The following is a 25,199-nucleotide window of genomic DNA, read 5'->3' on the forward strand; positions in this document are numbered from 1 at the left end:
TGATCATGTTCTTATTTATAAGTTCCACTTTCCTATAGAACTGCAGTGTCCAAAATTCTATCTCCTGTCGACTCAGAAGATGGAGAAATTCATTTCGTTCATTATGGTTCTCTTCCTAGTAATAGGCATGGGATCCAGTGATCTTGTCCAAACAAAATCTTCTTCTGAATTGGTCTCTAATGGGCTTAATCATGTTAACCATTCTCCTAACAGCTTATTCAATCCCACAACTTCCTAAGTGACTTGTGTCTTGCCTTGTGCGAAGAATCTTTGGGGACAGCTGCTTCTTGTTGTTCTGTATTACCTGCTATACCTTGGGAACAATTATGTTGCAGTTGGAAGTGAAATAATCCTCAGCCAACTCGGACCAGGTATCGTTGGAGCCAGCCAGCATTCCGTATCCTTGGACTTCCGTAGCCACCCTAGCCTTTGGTGAGTTCGATTTCAACTTTTAAATTCCAGTATCCTTGAAGCACTTCGGTAGCCACCCTAGCCTTTGGTGAGTTCGATTTCAACTTTTAATTTTTTATCTTAGTAGTCCTATTAACCATATATTCCGTAAATATTAAGAAAAACTGATATTTGTACTTAAGATCCTCAACACATTATACATAGTGTTTAGATGAACTGCCCGGAATATTTTTTTTTACAATTGTTTCAGTATGAAATTTGTATTTATTCTTGGAACTCCACCAACGGGGGTAGTATCCCCTTGGTAACACTAGTATATTTAGTTTGTCTAGAGGTTATATTTCCAAGGAAATTGTGTAATCATGTTGCATGCTCTAGGGTGCCAAACCTAGTTGGATGTCCAATCATGATATATAAATCTTCGATACTATCTTTGGATTTGTTGCAATCGATCACGACATATAGCCTTAATTATTATCCTTTTTCTATCTGGACATGGCCAATTTAGAGTGTAATTATCTACATTTGTTTGTAACAACACTCAATTTTAAGGATAAATGGTCCAAGATAGTGACCTTTTTAAGAAGGCAGTAGTATGTGTTACAACCTCAGCAGTAACACCAGATTATCAAAAAGCAAGAAAAAAAAATCATTTTAAAGGACAAGGTACCTCTATATAATAAAGGTCGGGCAGTTTGATGCTAATTTATGAAGAATAATATTTAGTTGGATGTTATGGCGACTTCTGTGTTCTTTTACATGATAGCTCACTTCAGTCACAGACTATGGTTTTAATTAGCTCCCAAGGTCACGAATTTAGCCCAAGGCTTATCGTTTCCTTGGCACTCAGCGTAATTTCCCTTTTCATACAGAGAGGCAGGTCGGAAATACGACCAGCCAGAAACGCACCATGCAGACTACTACATAACATCGATAGACCTCATCTAATTAAGGGAATACTTCAATAATAGGCCTCAAACCCAAACCATGAGTTATCTTGTAACTTGTAAAACCGGACTCCATGACTACCATCTAGACATCAAGTATCACCATTGCAGTATCATCATGCCCAATTCCACACACAAAAAAAACTACTTAATGACACAAAAAAATATCGGGAAATCGAGTATGGAGAGAGGGAGAGAAAAAAAATAGGAACCTGTTTGCGTTCTTCCTTTACTCACGTGTAACTGAAAAAGAAGATTCTTTTTTTTGAAGAAATCATGAAAACAAGGTATAAATTAGTTAATTTCAAACTGGTATATGAGAAGAAAATCAAGAGGGGAGGAAGAAAGGAGGAAGAAACAAAACCGCCGCGCAATAATTTTCAGCCGACTTTTCGATTTTTTCCCATAATAGTTTGCCCTAAGTATAACTTATACCAAGTTCTAGCGCGAAACCAAAATTTTCAGTATCGAATTGGCGGTTTTTTATTTCTAATTTTGGTTTAAGGGTAGTCGGGCAAACCAGTGGCTGTTTAATTCTATTTAAACTAATTTTTCAATGGTTTTTCTATTCAAAAGGGAAACCAAAATATATTAACTAGAAAAAACCACGGTCTCTTTATTTTTTTTATTTCTCGGCTAGGACAATGCCCAAAATATCGCCCATATATCGGAGATATATCCGATATATCTCGTTTTTTTGGTACACCGATATAGAAATATTCGATATATCTCAACCGAATATTGAATTATTTTTTTCCCAATATATATCGCAATTTCCGATATAATGATATATATCGACCGATATATACGATATTTCCGATATAAAGTATCGACTTTGACCGATATATTGTGACGGTATTTCGATATAATCGGCGATATTTTCGATATATCAACATACAAAACAAAATTTTGATCGGGTCAACAAAAAATAGATATCTCGATATTTACGATATATTCGATATATATCGATTTTTAGGTACATCGAAATATTCACCGAATTCAATATTTTGGACCTTGGTCTAGCAAACCAATCACGCCTATTTCATTTCTATTTAACCTAATTTTTTTTGATTGATTTTTTCTAACTAATTAACTTAATAATTAATAGGTATATCATTAATAACACACTCGAAGTCACATCACAAGTGATTTCAAAAACTTGACAAAATCACTCTTAAAGTGATGTTGAATACATAGATATTACATCACTTTATAAGTGACACGGTGAGTAACAACACTTTTAAAGTGATGTTGAATACATAGATATTACATCACTTTATAAGTGATATGGCGAGTGACGTAAAAAAGTGTTACTATATCACTATCATGACATCACTTATTAAAATGATGTTGTACAACTCTACTAAATCAGTCTTTTAAATAAGTGATGTTAAAAAAAGATTGTAATAATTATTACATCACATGTTGAGAAAAGTGATGTCATAGTTTTCATATGACATCACTTCACTGAAAGTGATCTAAAATTAGTGATGTCATATGTCATATTTGTTGTAGTGATGGCCTCATATGCTAACCTCTAGCTATTCATTCTCTCCCATCACAACTGCTCCATTGATTATGGAGTCGTTTTTTCCAACCTTAGAAATTATTTGCTCTAAATGGAAAATAGAATCACGCTAGTGATATAACATTTATTCCTTCAAGAGTCGCTCTCTTGATTATCGAATACAAACTTTCCACCAGCAATAAGGATGTTAATTATCTGATTTTGGCAAAGGACAGCCACGAAACATCAAGATAACAACATCACCATTCACCAATTCATTGCCTCCTCATCTATTGTTTGCTTTAGATCTAAATGTTTACCTTTCATCATTGTGTTGCCTATGTTCAGTACCATGTCATTGCCTATGTTTATTCTCATAATCAAACACAATAGTTAGTATATATACGCACAATGCAGTGATAAGGTAGTTCTCTACATTATATATACGCCCAAACTAAAAGTTTGAGAATTTTTTTATTACATCCTTTAATTTGTCCTCCATCATAAAAACCGTGATTATAAGATCTTAATTTCCTATTTTTTAGGAAATAATTGCGATAATCTTTCTTATTTTTTAGAAAATAATTGCTACAGATTCCAAATTGAAAGAGGTTTCTTTATGAATTTGTGGGGTAATTATGAGATTTTTCCTATTTAAAGATAATTGCTATTAATTTAAAAATAATCAACGTTTGCAATTGATGGACTCTCATAGTCTCATTAGAGCTTGCCAATCAAGTAGATATCTATGTCACCATAACTCCATTAGAAGATGCTGCATATGATAGAGAAAATCATTCCTTGGAGGTACGTACAAAAGGTCTTAACTACACATTTGGTAGCAAAATTCTGAACACCCACACATGAACACGTCAACTGCATCACAAATAATCTATGGAGGCACAAATTGTAGCAAGCAATATATATAATTCGAAGCATTAAATCTATTTCCTTTTAACTCTACCTTAATATTCAACTTGATTGCGTACTCTATCAGCCTATCCCATATATATTCCCATGCGTCCCATTCTCAATCCCCTATGAAGTTCAGGTGTCGTTCAAGCAAAAGCCCCATTCCTACTTAAGGTTTTGGTCTAGCACTTCACCTAATCGAATTCTTGTTGCATTTTCATTAAATCAATCAAATCAAACCAACTTGATTATAGCTCATCATGTCTTGTCGCTGAGAAACCATTACTAATTAATCACTTGGATAAATCAATTTTTGTGGGGTTTCACGGAGAAGATGTAAGTTATATGGCTTTTTGAGTATAAGCTACTAACTTGGCCAATGACCCACTACTAAATTTACTAACATCACGTGAAAATCTACTAACTCTTCTACTAACATCACTTTTGTGTAAGCTCATAGCATAACAATCTTTTTTTTTTTTTTTTGGAATTATATTGAATTGTATTGAATTATATTGTTGGTAAATGAAGAAGCATTTGCTCCATCAGAACGATCTTTTTGTCTAGAGCACTTTGGGTGATATACCCTCAAGTATCACTTTGATAATGTGATTGATTCATGCAATATTAGACTGGGTAGAATAATAGCATGTTAAACGAAAATTAGTTAATGGATATAATTCTATGTAGAGATGGAACCTAGACAGGGAACATAGTGTTTAGACAATCGAGGACACACCAAATCGATAACCTCCCCGTCCCAATACCTAAATACCATACATACGCCTAGGATATATCAATATATAGCAACAAACTTCTCATTGTTTCCCTTTTGATACACTTTTTTCCACTCCACGTACTCTGAATCATCTATTTTTTCGTTGGGTTTGAATCCCTATCACTTCAATTCAACAAATTGGTCTAAGCGATCTAAACAAAAATCCTCAAATAACCTCTCATCATGAACAATTGTTCGTTAATCACTTTCCTACCATGCTCAGGCGACACAACCCGACCCGTGATCACTACTCCCTTAAATCTACTCCAGATCGATTTTTCTCCAAAACTACAATAATCATTTTGTAATTGATCTTCTATCAATACATAACAGTGAATTACTATAATTGAAGCTTTCGGGAGAGCTAAAACATGAGTCAAAGCTAGCTCGAAGCACCCTGGGCCTTTAAAGTTATAGAGCTTATAAGAAAAACATATAACGACAAAAGCCATTTGAATGAGTATTTGTACGAAAATCCCAAGCAGAATATAATTTCTAACTCTAAACTATCTAGTTTCTATTATCTATAGGTGGGCAAAGATGATAAATTCATATTTTCTTCACACCATAGCAGTAGATATGCATTGAGGTAATGCCTAATTTATATCTAGTATGCCCTGAAATAAAATTATCAAAACAACATTCTATAGAAGATCATTAATTTGTCCAAAATAACATTTTATTGTATGCCCTGAAACTCAATATATTTTATGTGTATGCCCTATAACTCAATAACATGTTTACTTGATTATTTGGACAGTCTCATAGATACCGAGCATATATAGAGGTATCATAATAGAGGAAACTATTTCTAATAGAGTCGTAATTGTAATAGGAAGCTACTTAACTCGCACTTACTTATGGCAGGGAATTAGGCCGGGTTTGACCCGAATCTGACCCGACCCAAATCTGAATAGTTCAGGTTCGGGTCGATTTTCATATTCGTTTATTTATTTGGGTCGGGTTCGGATTTGGATACGTCGTATTCGGGTTTGGATATAATTTTTGGGTTTTTTTTTTAATTTTTAGTGTTATCTGATCGGGTCGGTCGGGATTTCAATTTGATTCGGGTTCGGATTTGGATATAACCATATCCGACCCAAACCCGACCCCGTTCCTTGCCCTACACATACTTACACTAGCACTCAAATAGTAGGAAGAGTTTTAATTAGACTCAAAAGCTTTAATTACACGTGGCATAATAGATTCAAAAACTTTAAAACATTTGTTATAACCGTAATACAAAGTTATGGCAAATAACATGCATATGGCACCCTACACGCAGATTATATAGATGGCCAAGATAGAAAATGCTTAGAAAAGGAAGCCTGGAGATTTTGCAGACTCGGCTGAGTACTAATTAAGCTTCCACTTATTTTCTTTTTAGGATTGTGATATTATTTCTCTTGGTATATATACTTAGAGAGATTTGTATAAATTTTCCTCAGCAATCTATAGCTCACTATCTTCTTATATTCTCTCGTATGATTTTCAAGGGGGTTGTACCTGTTTCTTGTTCGTACTTTGCAGAACGTTATACCAATTGCACTTAGGAACTGATTAATCCATTACCATACATGTAAATTTCCAGTTTTATTTGAACCTTTTGATTGTGCAATATGATGGCATCAACTTGAAAATGGAGTTATCTAACGTTTCATACAGGTAATGATCATAAGTGGTATCTGGTATGATGATATATTAAGAGAATCGAGGAAAGAGCCACACAAGCACATTTACAAAATGCGAACTTCAATCAAATTAAGGCCAATCATCATATATACAAAAGAAGGGGAGAAAAGTTCTTGTTTATATAAGACTTCCGCAATATATAACCTGCATCATTCTCAAAACAGAACATTTTCAAGATACAACAAAATCTGATCTATTAAAGGTCTTGCTTCAGGGGATCTATTTGTGCAAGCCAAAGCAATGTCCAAAACCTGCACTGCCTGCTTCCTCTCTTTCTATTATACAGTGTACCTGAGATGGTGCTTCAGCGCGCCCCCAACCCTATGTCGTTTTTCTGCATCAACTTCTGAAGGGTTGGATTGGTTGTCTCCATCCCGCTAGAGTAGGTACATTAATTAGGTACCTCTCGTTCCAGGGATCCTAGGATAGGGCAGGGCAGGCAAACTAACAAACATGGTGGGTCTACCAATTGAATGAAGCCATAGTCTGACAAATATGCTGAGAAATCGGTTCTAATTAGGACGTTGGAAATTTTTATGTTACCATGAACATTCAGTTGGAATTTTTTCTCATGCAGAGGTGATTGTCCATGGATGTATGATATGGCTTTCGCGATGTGGAGTACAATCGTTAACCGCTGATACCAATCTAGAGGGGTGTGACCAAGCTCCCTTGCACATGTAAAGAGATAGTCATCCAGTGAAAGAGTTTACTTGGACCATTTAAGACATGCAATTGGAAAACAGGACAAATCGTTCGTTTGAAAAGTAGTCAATATCTTGAGAGCAGCCCAAGTATATTTTACAAACAAGAAATTGGGCTAGAGAGTCTCATTTAAAAAAAAAACAACTCAAAAGCCCTATCTATAATTTTTTTGGGTTTTAATACCCCTACATTGTTTTTATCCGCCATAAGTGTTTTTTTATAGAAAATCTTTAGAATCTAAACTTTTGACTCGAGACCAGGTGCCACCTGTTATTTTTTAATATAAATTATTCTCTTTTTCACCCTTCCAAGATAACTACTTGTTGATAAGATAACTACCAGAATAAGATTGAATAAGATAACTACTAGAACAAAAAGAGTAGATTTTGGTTTTGAATAGAATTTAGCAAAAAAGTACCGTGTATTGCTCCAAAAGTTAAATTTGACACTACCTGTTTTCATCCGAATGTGGATGTTATAAACTTATACATTTTAAAATGCAGATGCACCATGTTATAAACTTATATATTTTAAAATGCAGATGCACCACGTTATAAACTTATACATTTTAAAATGCATATACACCACGCATTTTAAAATGCAGATACAAAATGCATTGGATTATTTATTTTGTGGGTTTGATTAACTACTATTAAATGAAACGGGTTGGTTTAGGGTTTAATGTTTATAAATTTAGGATATAGGGATTAGGGTTTAGTGTCTTAAGGTTTAGGCTTTAGGCTTAGGGTCTAGTTTATAGGGGTTAGGGTTTAGTGTCTTAAGGTTTAGGGTTTAGGCTTAGGGTCCAGTTTATAATGATTTTGGGTTTAGTGTCTAGTGGTTTGGAGTTTAGACTTAACGACTATTGTCAAATGCCTCCACAAAATATTGGAGGCATAATATTTTTAGTTTTTTCATTACTGAAAAGCTAGTGTGCGCAGGGTGTACTCAGCGTATAGCATCTGGGCCACTCATATAGGCACAATACTGGTGTATTGCAGCAAAGAAGTACTATCCAAGGGCTCTCATTTCCGCGCACTCATACACTCTGATGCACCCTAGATATCCTCTTTTCATTATATGCATTTTTAAATGTGAAGGCAGCAGGTAGTTATAAGTGAATTTTTTGTGTGAAATTTAATTTTTTGTTTTGTATCCCACTATGTTACTGGGTAGATAGTCGGTTATGTTTGTTTCCAAGTGAGGATATTTTGGTCTATTCCTGGTAAAGTTGGATAACAGGTGGTTAGTTCCATATTCTGGTCAAATTGGGGTATTAAATTCTAAACAAATTTAAGAGGAGTCTTAGGACTACTAAATATTTGTAACTAACTCCTCTAGACTAATTTTCTGATTTTACAAACTTGTTCATTATACGTAACATGCTCATCAACCATCTTAATCAAGATTCAGAGAGGATTTGCTTTTTGCTACAACATGTTCACAATATATAGGATCAATTTCGTTAAAAAATTAGTCTATCCCAAGGTAATTATCTAGGCGTACGTGTGTTCTTTCAGTGAGGGAAATCAATCAAGTAGAGACAAATGCAAAATAGACCTCAAACAATTTTAGGATACGGTTCATTTGTTATGGTGTTGGTAATTATGTTGCTGGCAAGATTGCGATGTTCAGCACTGCGTTTCACATGTTATGTTCAAAGGAGTATCAAATGAGTCGATTTCAATCAGCTTCTCAGTTATAGTACTACTCTACTCTAATTATGGTACTTTGATTGTAAACTTTTAAGTACATATGGGAAGTGTTTCAATTAGAGTAGTATTATTCCTTAATTACACGTAGGAAGTGTTTCAATTAGAGTAGGAAGGGTTTCAATTAGAGATCCATGTGGTGTAGTAGACTTAAAAACTTTGATATTAGAGTGCCACCTAGGAGAGAGAAAAATCTCACCTAGAGCTCTCTGCTTTAGTATATAGACTAGCTTGTAGGCCCGTGCATACGCACCAGCTCTTTTGAAAACATTTAGATTTTTTTTCAGAAAATTGGTACTACCATTTTTCATTTTCTAACAAATTGTTTTAAATGTAGTTTTAATTAAATTTTAAAAACCCGTTTTTTCAATTGGGAGAGAGATCCTGTTTTAATAGGAGAATAATTCATGTTTTAATTATATATGTTAGATTTTCCCTTTTCAATAGGGAAGGAATTCTCATTTTAATAGGAAAATAATTTCCGCTTTAATTAGAAGTGTTAGAATTTGTTTTAATATGAGATGAATTCCCGTTGTAAAAAAAATATTCTCGTTTTTCAAATATGAGAGAAATTCTCAATTTAATAGGAGATGACATGGAATTTTAATAGTGCTCGAAAAATACCCCTTGTGGGAGCTTTAATATTAAGATATAGATTCGAAATAAGTTGGTGCTTTATCATAGACACTAAAATTGTATGATTTGTAATAGGAAATTAGTTTATACAAATCACCTATCTTGTAGCAATTTTTTTTTATTTGATCAAATATATAAGAATTTGAACACTAAAAGTGTTTGATTCGTAATATGAAATTACCTTATACAAATCACCTATTTTTTAGCAATTTTTTTTTAATCAAATATATAAGAATTGGAAATACACTCAAACTCTCCAAATATAAGAATTAGAAATACACTCAAACTCTCCACAGAGGTTCCATACACATGAGATTAGGCTATTAGAAAATACTATATTTCATATTAAAGTGCCACATAGGATAGAGAAAAGGATAACTCTCATATTAAAGTGCCACATAGGAGAGAGAAAATTCTCGTTTAAAGGTCTATGCTTTAGTATATAGACTAGGTATTATATCCGGGCATATGCCCGGGTTTTTTTTTGAAATTTTCATTTCCAGCATTGTGTAATAGGAGTAAGGGTATTATCATGTAATTTAACTAATTGTGAAATTTCATTTCCAGCATTGTGTAATAGGAGTAAGTGTATTATCATGTAATTTAACTAATTGAGAAATTATTGCATAATAAATCACAAACATGTAATAAATTTAAGCATATATTTGCGTGCTTGATAAGTTTAAAACTTGGCACAATCTATAACCTAATTATTGCTCCTAAAATAAATAATAGTTCCATTAAAATTTATTCTACTGATCATCATCATCACTAATGTTGATTATCTGAACAACTTCATCACTCGTCATGTCAACATTAGCAAATGATGTTCGTAATTCTCTATTTTCTTGTCCAACGTGCATGATATCGACATGCAGTTCTTGATTTATTTCATGAAACTGTTCATTGGCTTCTTGAAGTTGTATGATTTCGTTTGTAGCTTCTTCATGAATCTGACACAGATCATTGATTTCGCTCCTTGCTTCTTTAAGTTGTTGTCGTATATGGCTAAGTTCTTTGAAGTTGAAATCTCTGACGTCGAATTGGTACAATCCACAAAGTGATGTGAGAGCAGCCTGTGCAGCTTGATTTTCAGCTATATTTTGTGTTTCTTCCAGAGTTCCATAACATGTTTGCAATGTTCACGAATTATCATAGTCGTCACAATCTTCTTTAAATATTCCTTGTAGAATAGGAACGTCTATTGTCACATTAGATCCAAATCTATCGCCTATAATTTCCGTTTTGTAAACTGGTGGTATATAAATTTTGTTATGCAACAGTATCTGATTCAATATTGCTTTCCTTGAAATAGGAAATATTTTATCATGATCCATTTTGTTGCACAAAAAATTAAACATAATTAGTACGTTAAATTATAAATAAGTTTATATACATGTTGGCATAATATCTACTATCGTGCCGATGCAATATTTCGGATATGGCATTTACCAATACATTTGTTAATTATATTTGTTAAAGTAATATGCCAAGAAATATTTATGAATTCCAAATTCTAAATTCCAAATATTTACTAAAGTACGTGTAATTCAAATTCCACATAGCGATATTTCTAAATTCCAAATAATTAGAATTCAAAAATTCAAATTCCACATAGTGATATTTCCAGATTCCAAATTCCACATAGCAATATTTCTTTATTATTCAACAATTCAAAAACACGCGCCATTGGCACTCTAGCAGTACTGCTATTTCTGGTTTGGTTAATCATTACTGATAATTTCATAAAGCAATGCTATGACTTTGAGTATGATAAATATACTCAAAATTTGGAAAGAAAGCATTGAAGAATTGTAAATTCAATGTAATTTTTTCTAGTTATCCAAGTTTATTTTTTTTTATTTTTTTTAATCTTACAGTCTACTCTAGAATCCATTGTAATTGTAAAGCTTTGGAAAGAATTTGTAAAGAGAAAATAATTGACATACCTGTAAGTTGAAAACTGGAAAGAAATTAGATTGTTGCAAAGAAGAAATCAGCGAATATTTGTGTAGTCGGATCTGGTGTTATATAGAGTTGATTTTGTTGATTTTAGAATTCTAGTTGATTTTGAATTTGAAATATTGTTCTGTATCAGAATTCCGAATTGGTTTTGAATTGGTAAGCCGTATATTTGGATTTGATTTTTTGTTTAGAAATCTATTGCTATTGCTCTGTAAAATAGGTTCGTAGAATATGTAAATATTCACATAGCAGTACTTTAACCTTGCAAAATTCTTAGGTTGACCAATATCATTTCCAGCACCCACCCCCTCCCAATAAAGGTTTTTGCTCTATTTCTTTAGTGATTGAGATGCAATTTTAGAAGATTTTTGAAACCTTGTATTGCAAGGTCGAGTTGTTTATTAGGGAAGTAAACTTTACTTCTATCAAGTTTTTGTGCTGAGTCTTCACTTTGATTAGAATACATGAATATTTTATATGGTGAAGTGATGATAGAAATCTTTATTTGATAGTAACATCACCACAGTCCACAATCATTAAAATCTGTTTATGAATGTGCTATTGGGAATTTTGGTATTCGTCAATATGGTGGAATTTTGATTGGAACTGTTGTTTATCCAAAAGCGAATTAGAAGGTGTAACAGCCATTTTCATAATATGGGCCATTGTATGTATTGGGCCCAGAGAATAGCCCAGGACCATGCTAGGCCCCATGAGGTAAACCTAAGGAAGAGATATAAAAGTGAAGAGAAGGGAACTTAAGAGGGAGGAAAAGAAAAAGAGAAAGAGAAATGGAGGAAGGAGGCACCAGATAGAGAAAAAGAGAGAGGTTGAGGGGAGGAAGAGGGAGGAGACAACCAGAGTAGGTGGAGACGACGGCCAGAGGAGACATCGGCCAGAGAGGATAAGGAAGAGGAGGGGAGATCTAGAGAAGAGGAGTATGGAGACGTCGGCTAGAGAGAGGAGGAAGAGGAGGGGAGATCTAGAGAAGAGGAGGAGGAGGGAGGCCGGGGGGAGGAGGAATAGGAGGGGAGATCTAGAGAAGAGGAGTATGGAGACAACAACCAGATAGGAGGAGGAAGAGGATGAGAGATCTAGAGAAAAGGATAATGGGGACGACGGCCAGAGAAGAAGAGGAGTAGGGAGATGATGTCCCGAAATGAGGAGGAAGAGAGGATGAGATATCTAAAGTAGAGAAGGGAGGAGACGACGGCCAAAGGAGATGACAGCCAGATGAGACGATAGTCAGAGAGGAGGAGGAATAGGAGGGGAGATTTAAAGAAGAGGAGAAGGGAGACGACAACCAGAGAGGCGAGGAGGAGTAGGGGGATGATGTCCCAAGATGAGGAAGAAGAGAGGAGCCTATAGCAGAGAAGGGAGCAGTAGACGGCCAGAGGATACGACGGCCAGAGAGGAGGAGGAGTAGGGAGATGATGTCCCGAGAGGAGGAAGAAGAGAGGAGGAGATATCTATAGCATAGAAGGGAGAAGACGACGGCCAGAGGAGACGACGCCCAAAGGAGACGACGGTCAGAGGATACGACGGTCAGAGAGGAGGAGGAGTAGGGAGATGATGTCCCGAGATAAGGAGGAAGAGAGGAGGAGATATCCAGAGCAGAGAAAGGAGGAGACGACGGCCATAGGAATGGCGGCTAAAGGAGACGACGGTCAGAGGAGACGACGGCCAAAGGAGACGACGGCCAGAGGATACGACGGTCAGAGAGGAGGAGGAGTAGGGAGATGATGTCCCGAGATGAGGAGGAAGAGAGGAGGAGATAGCTAAAGCAGAGAAAGGAGGAGACGACGGCCATAGGAACGGCTGCCAAAGGAGACGACAGCCAGAGAGGAGGAGGATTAGGAGGAGAGATCTCGAGAAGAAGAGTACGGAGACGACATCCAAAGAGGAGGTGAAAGAGTAGGAGAAACCTAGAGAAGAGGAGCTGGAATGAGGAGACAACGAGAGGAGAATAGGGAGACCACCAGAGGAGATGACGTCTAGAGAGGTGGAGAATCCAAGAGTGAGATAGAAAAGAGTGGAGAGAGGAGAGAACTACGGTGCAGCTTGATCCCTCGATAAGGGGGTACGTAGGCAACCCAAACGGGTTCAGCTGATGAAGTCAGATTAGGTGTATTGCTCGCCTTCAGCATCTAACCAAGGAGTCGAGAATTATAAAAATATAAAAAATTATGATATGGTTGCAACAAATGGCGCCGTCTGTGGGGACCAAAAGGAAAAAGTTATTGTTCTCTAAGGCATCTATGGAAGGATTACCTACGGGGTGAAACACAAACAAGTGCAATAGATCCGTGGCTACGAGCCCAGTGCCGGCATCCTATCATACAATCAACATTCAATCGGAGTACTTTCTAATCGATTTTAGAGCTTGAGCAAGAGTGTTCGACAACATTGACGGCGAGGCAGTTCGAGGTAGAGAAAGGATGAGATCAATAGGTTGGGATGGAGATCAACGACTTTGAGTGTCCGAATACGGATGGTAAGATGATTGCAAGGAAGGTAGAGGGGCATACACCGCGGTAGGTTACAGAGAAAGAAAAGGATCACCGGAACAGAGTTGATATTGACCAGGTTTATTGCGGGATATAACAGCAAGTAAGACCGGGGTCGAGCCCTGTATTAGCTATACGGGGAACCTCAGAATCTGCTGGTGTCTCTAGGTAGTGAGGATGTTGGGTTTACTTGTATATGGGAAGAGATAGAGAGGAGCTGCCTTTAAGCCAGAGAGCGGAGGGGTTCGAGAAGACCCTTCGCGGATATGTCGTGGGGCTATCCGGTCGAGCGCTGGGGAGGGGGGCATAAGCCCTCCGCGGACCCCTCGCGGTCCAAATAGCTGCGGTGGGGCAAGCAGAGCCGTCCCCGACCGACGCGGTCCGGTTCGAGCGGGGATAGGATCCGCGGACCCTCGTGTCCAAACAACGCGTGTGGGGCAGGCAAAGCTGTCCTGGACCCTCGTGTCCAAAGCCTCAAGCGGGATAGGATATGCGGACATGAGGTTCGAATCAAACATGGGGGCAAGATGAGTTGCCCCTCATCAGACTCCACTCCAGAGTAGAGACAGCGGGGGGGATGAGCCCTCCGCAGAGATGAGATCTAAATCAAACATGGGGGCAAGCTGAGTGGCCCCTCATACGTTCCCACTCCCCGAAAGCGAGATAGCGGGGCGGGATGAGGCCCTCCGCGGACATAGTGGCGAGTTTCCGAAGGAGAGATGCATGGCGGCTGAGGTAAGACACTCCGCGGACATAGTAGTGAGTTCTGTGAAGGAGAGCTTATGGCTGGGCTGAGACACTCCGCAAACATAGTGGCGAGTTTTCTGAAGGAAAGATGGTGGTCGAGGTGAGTCACCATGGACATAGTAGTGAGTATCGCGGAATGAGAGCTTATGGCGGGGTGAGACATCTCCATGGACATAGTGGCGAAGTTTTTGGCGAGAGTTGCATGGCGTTGAGGTGAGACACTCCGTGGACATAGTGGCGAAGTTTTCGGAAGGAAAGATGGTGGTCGAGGTGAGTCACCCGTGGACATAGTAGTGAGCATCGTGAATGAGAGCTTATGGCGGGGGGTGAGATAACACCGTGGACATAGTGGCGAGTTTTCCAAAGGAGAGATGCATGGTGGCTGAGGTGAGACACTCCTCGGACATAGTAGTGAGTACGGTGAATGAGAGCTTATGGCGGGGTTGAGACACTCCGGGGACATAGTGGCGAGTTTTTCGAAGGAGAGATGCATGGCGGCTGAGGTGAGACGCTCCACGGACATAGTAGTGAGTTCTGTGATTGAGAGCTTATGGCTGGGCTGAGACACTCTGCAGACATAGTGGCGAGTTTTCTGAAGGAGAGATGGTGGCTGAGGTGAGTCACTCCGTGGACATAGTAGTGAGTACTGTGAATGAGAGCTTATGGCGGGGATGAGACACTCCGCGGACATAGTGGCGAGTTTTCCGAAGGAGAGATGCATGGCGGCTGAGGTGAGACATTCCACGGACATAGTAGTGAGTTCTGTGAAGGAGAGCTTATGGCTGGGTTGAGATACTCCGCGACGATGGCGAAGTTTTCTAAAGGAGATGATGGTATCGAGGTGAGTCACCCGACGGACATAGTAGTGAGTAATCTTGGATTGAGAGCTTATGTCGGGCCGAGACATTCCGCGGACATAGTGGTGAGTTCTCTGGAAGAGATGGTGGTCGAGGTGTGACACCGCCGATGGATAGTGAAGTTCCCAAGAAGGAGAGCTGGTGGTTGGGGGAGGTGTTCCACTGACATGGTAGTGAGTTCTATGTTAAAGGTGCTGGCTGGGTTGAGACACATCGTGGGCATTGTATTGAGTTGAAGAGTGAGAGCGAAGGGGATGAGACCCTTCGTGGATACGTTAATGAGGTATATGAATGAGAACCGATGGATTGAGACACTTCACGGACATGATAATTGATGGTGAAGAGAGTGCCACGAGAAAGAGACACTTCGAGGAATGGTAGTGAATTCAATAAGAAGATCTAATAGCAGAAAGAGGGATTGAGTACCTTACAGACATACGATCTAGTAGTTGAGTACATGGATATGATCGTCCTGAGGAGAAGAAAGCTGCAAACAGTCTCAAGATACTGCGGATATCTAGAGTTCAGAGAGAGATACAATGAAGTTCAGAGACTTCTCGGGTTCGCCGTCGTCATCACCGCCGAACCCGAGAGGGGGCAAATGTAACAGCCATTTTCATAAGATGGGCCATTGTATGTATTGGGCCCAGAGAATAGCCCAGGACCATGCTAGGCCCCATGAGGTAAACCTAAGAAAGAGATATAAAAGTGAAGAGAAGGGAACTTAAGAAGGAGGAAAAGAAAAAGAGAAAGAGAAATGGAGGAAGGAGGCACCAGATAGAGAAAAAGAGAGAGGTTGAGGGGAGGAAGAGGGAGGAGACAACCAGAGTAGGTGGAGACGACGGCCAGAGGAGACATCGGCCAGAGAGGATGAGGAAGAGGAGGGGAGATCTAGAGAAGAGGAGTATGGAGACGTTGGCCAGAGAGAGGAGGAAGAGGAGGGGAGATCTAGAGAAGAGGAGAAGGGAGACGACAGCCCGAAGGGAGGAGGAATAGGAGGGGAGATCCAGAGAAGAGGAGTATGGAGACAACAACCAGAGAGGAGGAGGAAGAGGATGAGAGATCTAGATAAAAGGATAATGGGGGCGACGGCCAGAGAAGAAGAGGAGTAGGGAGATGATGTCCCGAAATGAGGAGGAAGAGAGGATGAGATATCTAGAGTAGAGAAGGGAGGAGACAACGGCCAAAGGAGATGACAGCCAGATGAGACGATAGTCAGAGAGGAGGAGGAATAGGAGGGGAGATCTAGAGAAGAGGAGAAGGGAGACGACAGCCAGAGAGGGGAGGAGGAGTAGGGAGATGATGTCCCGAGATGAGGAAGAAGAGAGGAGGAGATACCTATAGCAGAGAAGGGAGAAGACGACGGCCAGAGGAGACGACGGCCAGAGGATACGACGGCCAGAGAGGAGGAGGAGTAGGGAGATGATGTCCCGAGATGAGGAGGAAGAGAGGAGGAGATATCCAGAGCAGAGAAAGGAGGAGACGACGGCCATAGGAACGGCGGCCAAAGGAGACGACGGTCAGAGGAGACGACGGCCAAAGGAGACGACGGCCAGAGGATACGACGGTCAGAGAGGAGGAGGAGTAGGGAGATGATGTCCCGAGATGAGGAGGAAGAGAGGAGGAGATAGCTAAAGCAGAGAAAGGAGGAGACGACGGCCATAGGAACGGAGGCCAAAGGAGACGACAGCCAGAGAGGAGGAGGATTAGGAGGAGAGATCTCGAGAAGAAGAGTACGGAGACGACATCCAAAGAGGAGGTGAAAGAGTAGGAGAAACCTAGAGAAGAGGAGCTAGAATGAGGAGACAACGAGAGGAGAATAGGGAGACCACCAGAGGAGATGACGTCTAGAGAGGTGGAGAATCCAAGAGTGAGATAGAAAAGAGTGGAGAGAGGAGAGAACTATGGTGCAGCTTGATCCCTCGATAAGGGGGTACGTAGGCAACCCAAACGGGTTCAGCTGATGAAGTCAGATTAGGTGTATTGCTCACCTTCAGCATCTAACCAAGGAGTCGAGAATTATAAAAATATAAAAAATTATGATATGGTTGCAACAGAAGGTGTGTAAGGAATTTGATGAGGTTGATATTTCGTTAAAATCCAAGCATGGTGGTCAAAAATCAGAGCAACAAATAATATATAGAGTAGAATAACTTGAGTATAAAAAAAATGAAAGTTTAAAACAATCTACTGAAATAAAGGACTACAGTATGATGTTACCTCAACTAACGTCGATTAAGTCACATAGTCAAATATAAATATAAAATCAAATATGGTACTAAATTATTATTCTTGGTTATCTTCATTCGTTCTACAAATTCTTTTCGTTGGTGGTTGCTCATCTTCTCCGTCGTTTGTGTTGTTTGAATCTTCAATGATGGTGGTCACAGTTCCATCTAGATGTGCTTTTGAATGATGTGTAATCTGATGAGTTATTTTTGTATTCCAAGATGCATTGTCACTTAGTGTTGCATCGTAGTTGTCCTGAAAGTAAAATGTGTATGGTAAGTAATGTGCAGAGATGTATTACATTGTTAAATTGTTATTGACTAAGATAAAGTATACATTCTAATTTTGTTCAGTGTTGTCTATTTTGTTCACTGGAAAGAATTTAGAAATAGTTAGTGAATTGTTGTTCTGTTCTTTGTTAAATCTTGTTACTCTTATCTGGAATATAGTTGTGTGCCCAATTAGCCTTCCAAACTCTTTTTCAGCAATCTCTGTTCTATTCTCCTATAAAATTAAAGTAAGATAATGATCAATTGCGTGAAATTAAATATTAATAATTTATGATAATTTTGAAGTTGTGTATAAATCTACCTCCATTGTGAGTAATTCCTTTGCACTTTTCTGAAGTAAAGATGAAGCCTCTTGTTCAAATAAAGTTGACATTGATGTGGCTATGTTGTCCTCTATTTCTATCTTTAGGATGTACCTACAAATTAAAAGTAAAGTTAGTCGATACAGAATTGAATATTGCATTTTACAATCTAAAGTCATGTATCATACTTTGGAATTGGTTCCACATTGCCATGTTTTGTGCACTCGTATCCTTCTGCATTGGTGGTGATTTTTTTTGCACAATGTGAGCAAGCTTTGTAATACCAATCGTTATCATGCAATACCTTGGTTATGGATGCCTTGCATGTGAAATGTGTCTCCTGCAAATAAATATGTTTTGAATGCAAATAAATATAGTAATAAATATATTTCTATACTAAAAAAATAATAAATAAATAATAACAACTTACATCTGAAAAAAGATTTGTTACTGAATTTTTTATCTCTGAAAGAGATCTTCTGTTGTGATTCATTACTTCTTTAGTAGTTTTTGATTTTTTTCATCTGTGCTTCTTGTGCTTCAACTTCTATTGCGCTGTGAAAAAATAAGTTAGTTAGTTTTTTCTATTTATTTGATTTTGTTATTTTTTCCAGTGAATAATTATAGCAGAGTGTACTTGTTTTTCAAATTTGCAATCTCTTAAATGTCTGAATTCTGATATATTTTCGTTGCTGATGTTGTAGATAGAGAATATGAACCTGTGACATTGAATTTTTCGTTTAGTTTGCGTATAATGATTGACTCAGTAATAATTTGATTTTTTTGTTAACTTATCGTAAAATTCACTAATTGATGCTGAAGTGATTATTAGCACAATTTTGCCTAAAAAGTTTTTAAGTATCCAATCTTTGATTATTTTTGCGTTTTCGCCCAAACTTGTATTGAATTGTTCCTGTACAATTACATAAAAAAATTGTTGTTAGTAGAAGGCGTTAACTTCATTACTTTTACTGTTTAAATTGAAATTATCACCTTTCATCTTTCAGATATAATTCCATCATTGTTGATACTATGTTGTTTATCTTTTTCTGCTCTACTGGTTGGCTCCATGTGCTGACTATTCCAATGATATTTGTACACAATGAAAAAAAAATCGTGTTATAGAAACACACTTTGTAGACATCACATCTTATATTTATGATTAATTAGGTATGTTTATTTTTTTTTAGCTGTTAGGTGCTTGTTGTCTTTTCTCAATGACACCTTTGTGAAATCTACAAAGTCAAATTATTGTTTTGGGAATTGTGTGTCGAATTCTCTGTTTGGCTTCACGATTGTATTCCATTTGAACTTGATGATGTAGGGATGATTCACTGGATGGTATGTCGCATTGTCAAATATTTCGAGTGCTGAAAAGTCTTCGATGTGGTAGATTTGCATCTCTTTCAGCTGCGGTTTATATTTGCCCATAATGAAACTTGGAATTTTTGCATGTATCTGATCTCCCTGTTAGACAATAAAATCGTGTTACTTCTATTTGTATGAGTTTGACATAGTGAAATAAAAAGATTAGCTTATACTTACATGTTCGTCTAACATCAATGCGTCTAAGCTTTTGACTGTATTGGTAGTGTAGTCAATTGCTTCCCAAATTCTGCTTACTCTGACCTTGATTTTGTAATTTCCATTAGACTCTTTGATTTCCTTGATTCTTGTGTATTCTTTTTCAGCCATATTCCTGAAAATTGGTCAGGAGTCAATTACATTACATGCACGTCATATTGATTGATGTTGGTTTAAGTTCGATGGTCTGTAATAGGTTTGTGCAGTAAAGATTGTTCTTGAGAATAACGAAATAAGAGAATTGAATTATTGGTATCTTGTTCCTAGGTTTAAGTTAAATGCATACATATCTGTGTAAGGTAAATAGTTTGATGATTATAGAACAGTAGAGAGAAAACATACCTTTAATCAGTAAATTAATAGACCAATACTATCTAGATGAATTAACTCGAAGGATAGAAAAGTTATAAGAAACTACTTCTCCATAATGCCTTTTATATAGACTATTTTGTTTATTGTTCGAATATGATTTTCTATTTTGATTTGTAATATGTTTATAAATTGATTTGGATTTGTGTCCGCAACAATTCTAATATGTATCTAAATAGGACTCCTACAGACGCCACAAAATAGGAATATGGATACAGTCTTTAATTATTTGGGCTGAATTCAAATACCTATATAAATAGGATTCTTACAGATGCCACAAAATTGGAAAGTTGCAAAGTATGGACACTGTCTTTAATTATTTGGGCTGGACTATTTTATAATTTAATTCAGTGGAGTGTGTATTTTTCATATTGCAAATGCATTGTCGTATGTATATCCAAGTAGTAATGACTTGTTTATAGAGACATTGTCACATACATTTTGGATTCATTTCAACAGGATACACAATTCCATCAGGTTGGGCAATCATGGTCTGCTCTCCTACCATTAATCTGAACCCTGAGAAATACAAAGATCCCCTTGCCTTCAATCCATGGCGATGGGAGGTGGGTGGTTATTGTAGCATTTTCAAGTGTATTTGTTGGACTGCTGCTTGTTTCGGCTCGAAACACTTCCGCAAACCCAGTGCTTGGCCATCATGTAGCTGTTTCAAGTGTCTTACTTCTGAGTCAGTATTTTTGTGCCTTGGTAATGTTGTTTCAATAATGTTGAGCATCACCCCCTGTTCTGGTCTTGTGATCCAGCTTATATATACCTTCAAAATAATATTGGCCACTGATCAAAATTCATTTTTGGCTATGAGATTTTGGACATGTACTAAATTCGACGTTATAATTAAGGGATTTGCGTGGGCAGTTCAATATCACAATGGGATAAGTGGCCTGTGCTAATCCTCCGATTCATTTACATGTACCTGTGCATCACAGCTCTACCTCCACAAAAAAGGGAAAAAATCATTCTTTTTAACTCTGCCGGCGATTTTCATACATTACTTTGAATGGGTATTGGAGCTTGGTTTGATCAACACGACTAATGCTTGTTCTTGGTTGTATATTGTGACCTTTACAGTTTTAACCATAAGCTGAAAATTCTTAGTTCATATGCTGATGCTGCGGAGGGATTGGTGACACGTGGATGGATTACAAAAATTGAAAAGCGTGGGTGCTTTGTAAAATTTTACAATGGAGTCCAAGGATTTGCTTCAAGGTTAGCTATCTGAATCTTTCATATAACGTACTTTAGATTTAGCTAGTTTATTTGTTAAACACATATATGCTTAGATAGATAGGTTGCTAAAAATAAATGTCAGTTGTACTGAATATGAAATTGTAGACTACAAAAACATAGCCAAAAGGTCTTGTTTTCTATTCGGTATGGTTTGTTATCAATACACTTGTAGGAGATCATAGAAAATGGTTTCTTAATTTTGTGAATCGCTTTGATCAATTTTGTAATTATTGCCATTTGTTTGTTTTACTTTTTTAAACGGCTTAGTAGAATTTTAAGTTGATTTTAACAAAGGATTACATATACATTTTTGATTGGGCTTGTGTTTGCTCTAGTTTCAAGAGAGAACTTGGGACATCTTTGTCACATGATGGAATTTGAGTTATTGAATGTTCTCTATGGCTTGCGTGTAAAGAGGCCTGGTAGCTCCTTGCTACAATTCTATTATGTTACTCAATCGTGGACTTGGATTAGTGAATGCGTTGAATGTTCCCAACCCAAAAAAGAAGTTATTACATTGTATGTTGCCCACCAACAAAATGTTATATACAATTGAAACACTTCCGCAACCCTAGTGCTTGGCCATCATGTAGTTGTTTCAAGTGTCTTACTTCTGAGTCAGTATTTTTGTGCCTTGGTAACGTTGTTTCAATAATGTTGAGCATCACCCCTTGTTTTGGTCTGTGATCCAGCTTATATATATTCTGGTCTTGTGATCCAGCTTATATATAGCTTCAAAATAATGTTGGCCACTGATCAAAATTCATTTTTGGCTTTGAGATTTTGGACATGTACTAAATTCGATGTTACAATGGGATAAGTGGTCATTCCTTTTGGTGGTGGAATGAGATTTTGCGCTGGCTCAGAGTACACAAAGCTGCAAATATATGTGGTTCTCCATTTTTTGGTCACGAATTACAGGTAAAACTTTCCCTAAAGTGCTCTGTAAAATAGGTTCGTTGAATGTGTAAATATTCACATAGAACATGGGTTGAAATACATTGCCAATCACTATGCTTGTGTGATTGACTTGCTGAGTCGGTCTAGTCGTTTCTAAGAAGCTGAAGACATTATTGATGGCATGCCTATGAGCCTAATAGATTCTTGTGGGATTCTTTGCTCGGTGGCTGTAGAATTTTTAGGATATCAAACTTGTAAAAAGAGCAGCAGAAACATTATTTGAAATAAAACCTGAGAATGCAGCAATATATGTGACCTTAGCCAATGTATAAGCTTCTGCTGGGATGTGGCACGAAGTGGCTACTATTAGACAGGCTATGGATGACCGAGGGGTGGTGAAGAAGCCATGTTCTAGTTGGATGAAGGTTAAAAGGCAGATTCACGTGTTTTTGGTCGGAGATGAATCCCACCCAAGAAGCAAAGAAATTTACAACTTTTTAGAGGAACTGTCAAAAAGGATGAAGGAAGAGGGATTTGTGCCAAAGACAGATTATGTGTTGCATGATGTGGAGGAGGAGCAGAAGGAGCAGAATCTATCCTATCACAGTGAGAAAATTGCAATTGCATTTTGGATCATTGCCACACCTACTGGAACACCGATCAAGGTTTTTAGAGATTGCCATACCGCTATTAAATTTATATCAAAGATTGTTGCAAGGGAGATCACTGTCAGGGACTCTAATCGTTTCCATTGTTTTAAGGATGGAATTTGTTCATGTGGTGATTTCTAGCGATTTAACTCATGAAAGTGAATCTCATCTCCATGATATGCACATTCCTGATTGTGATTATCAGACTTGATCCATGAAAATCGGAAGGGATGCCATTGTTCTTACCTAAACTACCAAATCGAGATCTATAAGTTTCCTGTCACAATCATTAAATGAAGGCAAAGATGTAAGTTATCACCAGTTTCTTATGTTTGTTTTCCTTGTTTTGTTTTATCTAATTAATTGATATGACTACAGATTCTGGAAATTCCAATTGTAAGCTATGCTAGGCAGGGCCTTATGATGGAATTTGACTTAAGTGTTCATACACCAGCCTCAGCTAAATATAATCTGAGAATTATAAAGAAATTTTCACCTTTTGATGAGTAATTCATTGCGACACTACTACTCTTAGAGGGGTTGGGACACAAATATACATATGAAATTTTGATGAATGGTGGTCGGATTACTGTTTGGACTGGCAGTATGGAAAGGATACTTTGCCTGAAGGTGACATTTTTATTCGGTCTAGAAGGATCAGGATGTGTCTCGGTCAGATCAGCCAGAAGGTTGGTAATTATCACATTCTATTTGAAGTCTGAAACATTTATGTAGGAAGAAGGTTTTGTAGTTTTCTTTAAGTTGCAAATCAACTTATTATACCTCAGATAGTTTATTATCTTACTCTACTGCTTTTAGTTTATATGGGCTGATTTATTTTTAGTTGTTACTTTTGCAATTAGTATTTGTTATTTCAGTCTTTCCTGTTTTTTTTCTTATAGGTCCCTTTGGACTATTCCCTCCGATCCTACTTAGAATTTATCTTTTTGGATCCTCGATTGAAGATCAAGGTTCAAGGGTCACTGGTAACTTCATAGTCCATACTGTTAATGTTATTGTTCACTTTATGGTTGCATTTCGTATAACTTGTTTCATTGATTGATGGATGACTTCTTTTTAGGTCAAAAGTTGCCCATTGGCAAAATCTTTGAATAAGACGGCTATTAGAAAAGGTCATATCCTGGGAAAACCTGTTCAGCTCATTCTTGGTCGTTCTCAAGTAGAATGGGAAAGGATGAATAGTGGAATATTTTTGTATTGGCATGGCCGACTGATTAAGGTGAGCTGTTTGCAATTGCTTCTTATGGTTATAATTCTTTTTGGTCTGGTAAACGGTCACCGTCAATAATTAACTTTTACTATATGCAATAGAAAGTTATTTTTTTTAGTCAAAAAATTCAGCCATGTGTGGTGATTTTAATTGACGGAGGCAAAAATGAGTTTGGGGGGCAAGTGTATAAACAACTACACACAAATATATAGCATAGCATCCGAATATGGTTGGTTCTTTGAAAGAGTATCCCTGGATGATGACTGGGTTTGGAAAGCCACCCTCTGTTCATGAGGTTAAAAGGACTGCATATATTATATCATTGGAAGGATGGCATACCTTATGGAGAGGTCTCAGATCAGGAGTAGTGCGGGATTCTGTTTTTCTTAGCCCATAAATGTTCCAGATATGTGGAAGTGGGTCCATGTCTTCCATCTTACCACCATCATCATCACTATCATCATTTGTCCCATTTTTTTTTATTGCTGACACTTACATTACGCACTAATTCTCACACATCCCACATATAAAACGTCAGTTAAATGCTTTCTATGTTGCTTTGAAAAAGACATTGTTTTCAGTTATAATCTTCCGATGTGTTTAATGGTCAGGTCTGTTGGAGAAATTGGTATGTTGTCACCTTGGGTTGCCAGTGTTGCAGCTAGATTATCCGGTTTAGTAGCTATTGCTGCTTCTCATTGTTTCGACACAGCCAAAAGTCGATCTCAGTGTATTGTGCTCCCAAAGGTAATTTGATACATATTATACATGGTTAAATTAAATAAAATTGTCCTTCCCCTTTGTTTTCTGTAGTTGTTGCTAACTCGAATTATCCTTTCCTCTACAATAAATTTATTGTGTTATCTACTTTGTCGCAGTACGTCTCCAAAGAAATAAGGCTTTTGAAATGGAAACAGCCAGGATATTGGGTTGAGAGAGTTTCAGGGATCTACCCAAAAGATAGAGGAAATCAAAAATGCAGATCGGAGTGGACCAAAAGGAATAATAAATGCCATTGGG

The 25,199-nt window shown here is 37.6% G+C and overlaps 1 pseudogene; it reads left to right on the forward strand.

The window, feature by feature from the left end:
* The first annotated feature begins 22,642 nt into the window (after positions 1 to 22,642).
* Positions 22,643 to 23,089, forward strand: LOC147482725 (pentatricopeptide repeat-containing protein At4g37170 pseudogene; annotated as a pseudogene).
* The last annotated feature ends 2,110 nt before the right edge of the window (positions 23,090 to 25,199 follow it).

Source organism: Coptis chinensis, chromosome 8 (genome assembly GCF_015680905.1).
Source record: "Coptis chinensis isolate HL-2020 chromosome 8, ASM1568090v1, whole genome shotgun sequence".
Classification (NCBI taxonomy): Eukaryota; Viridiplantae; Streptophyta; class Magnoliopsida; order Ranunculales; family Ranunculaceae; genus Coptis; species Coptis chinensis.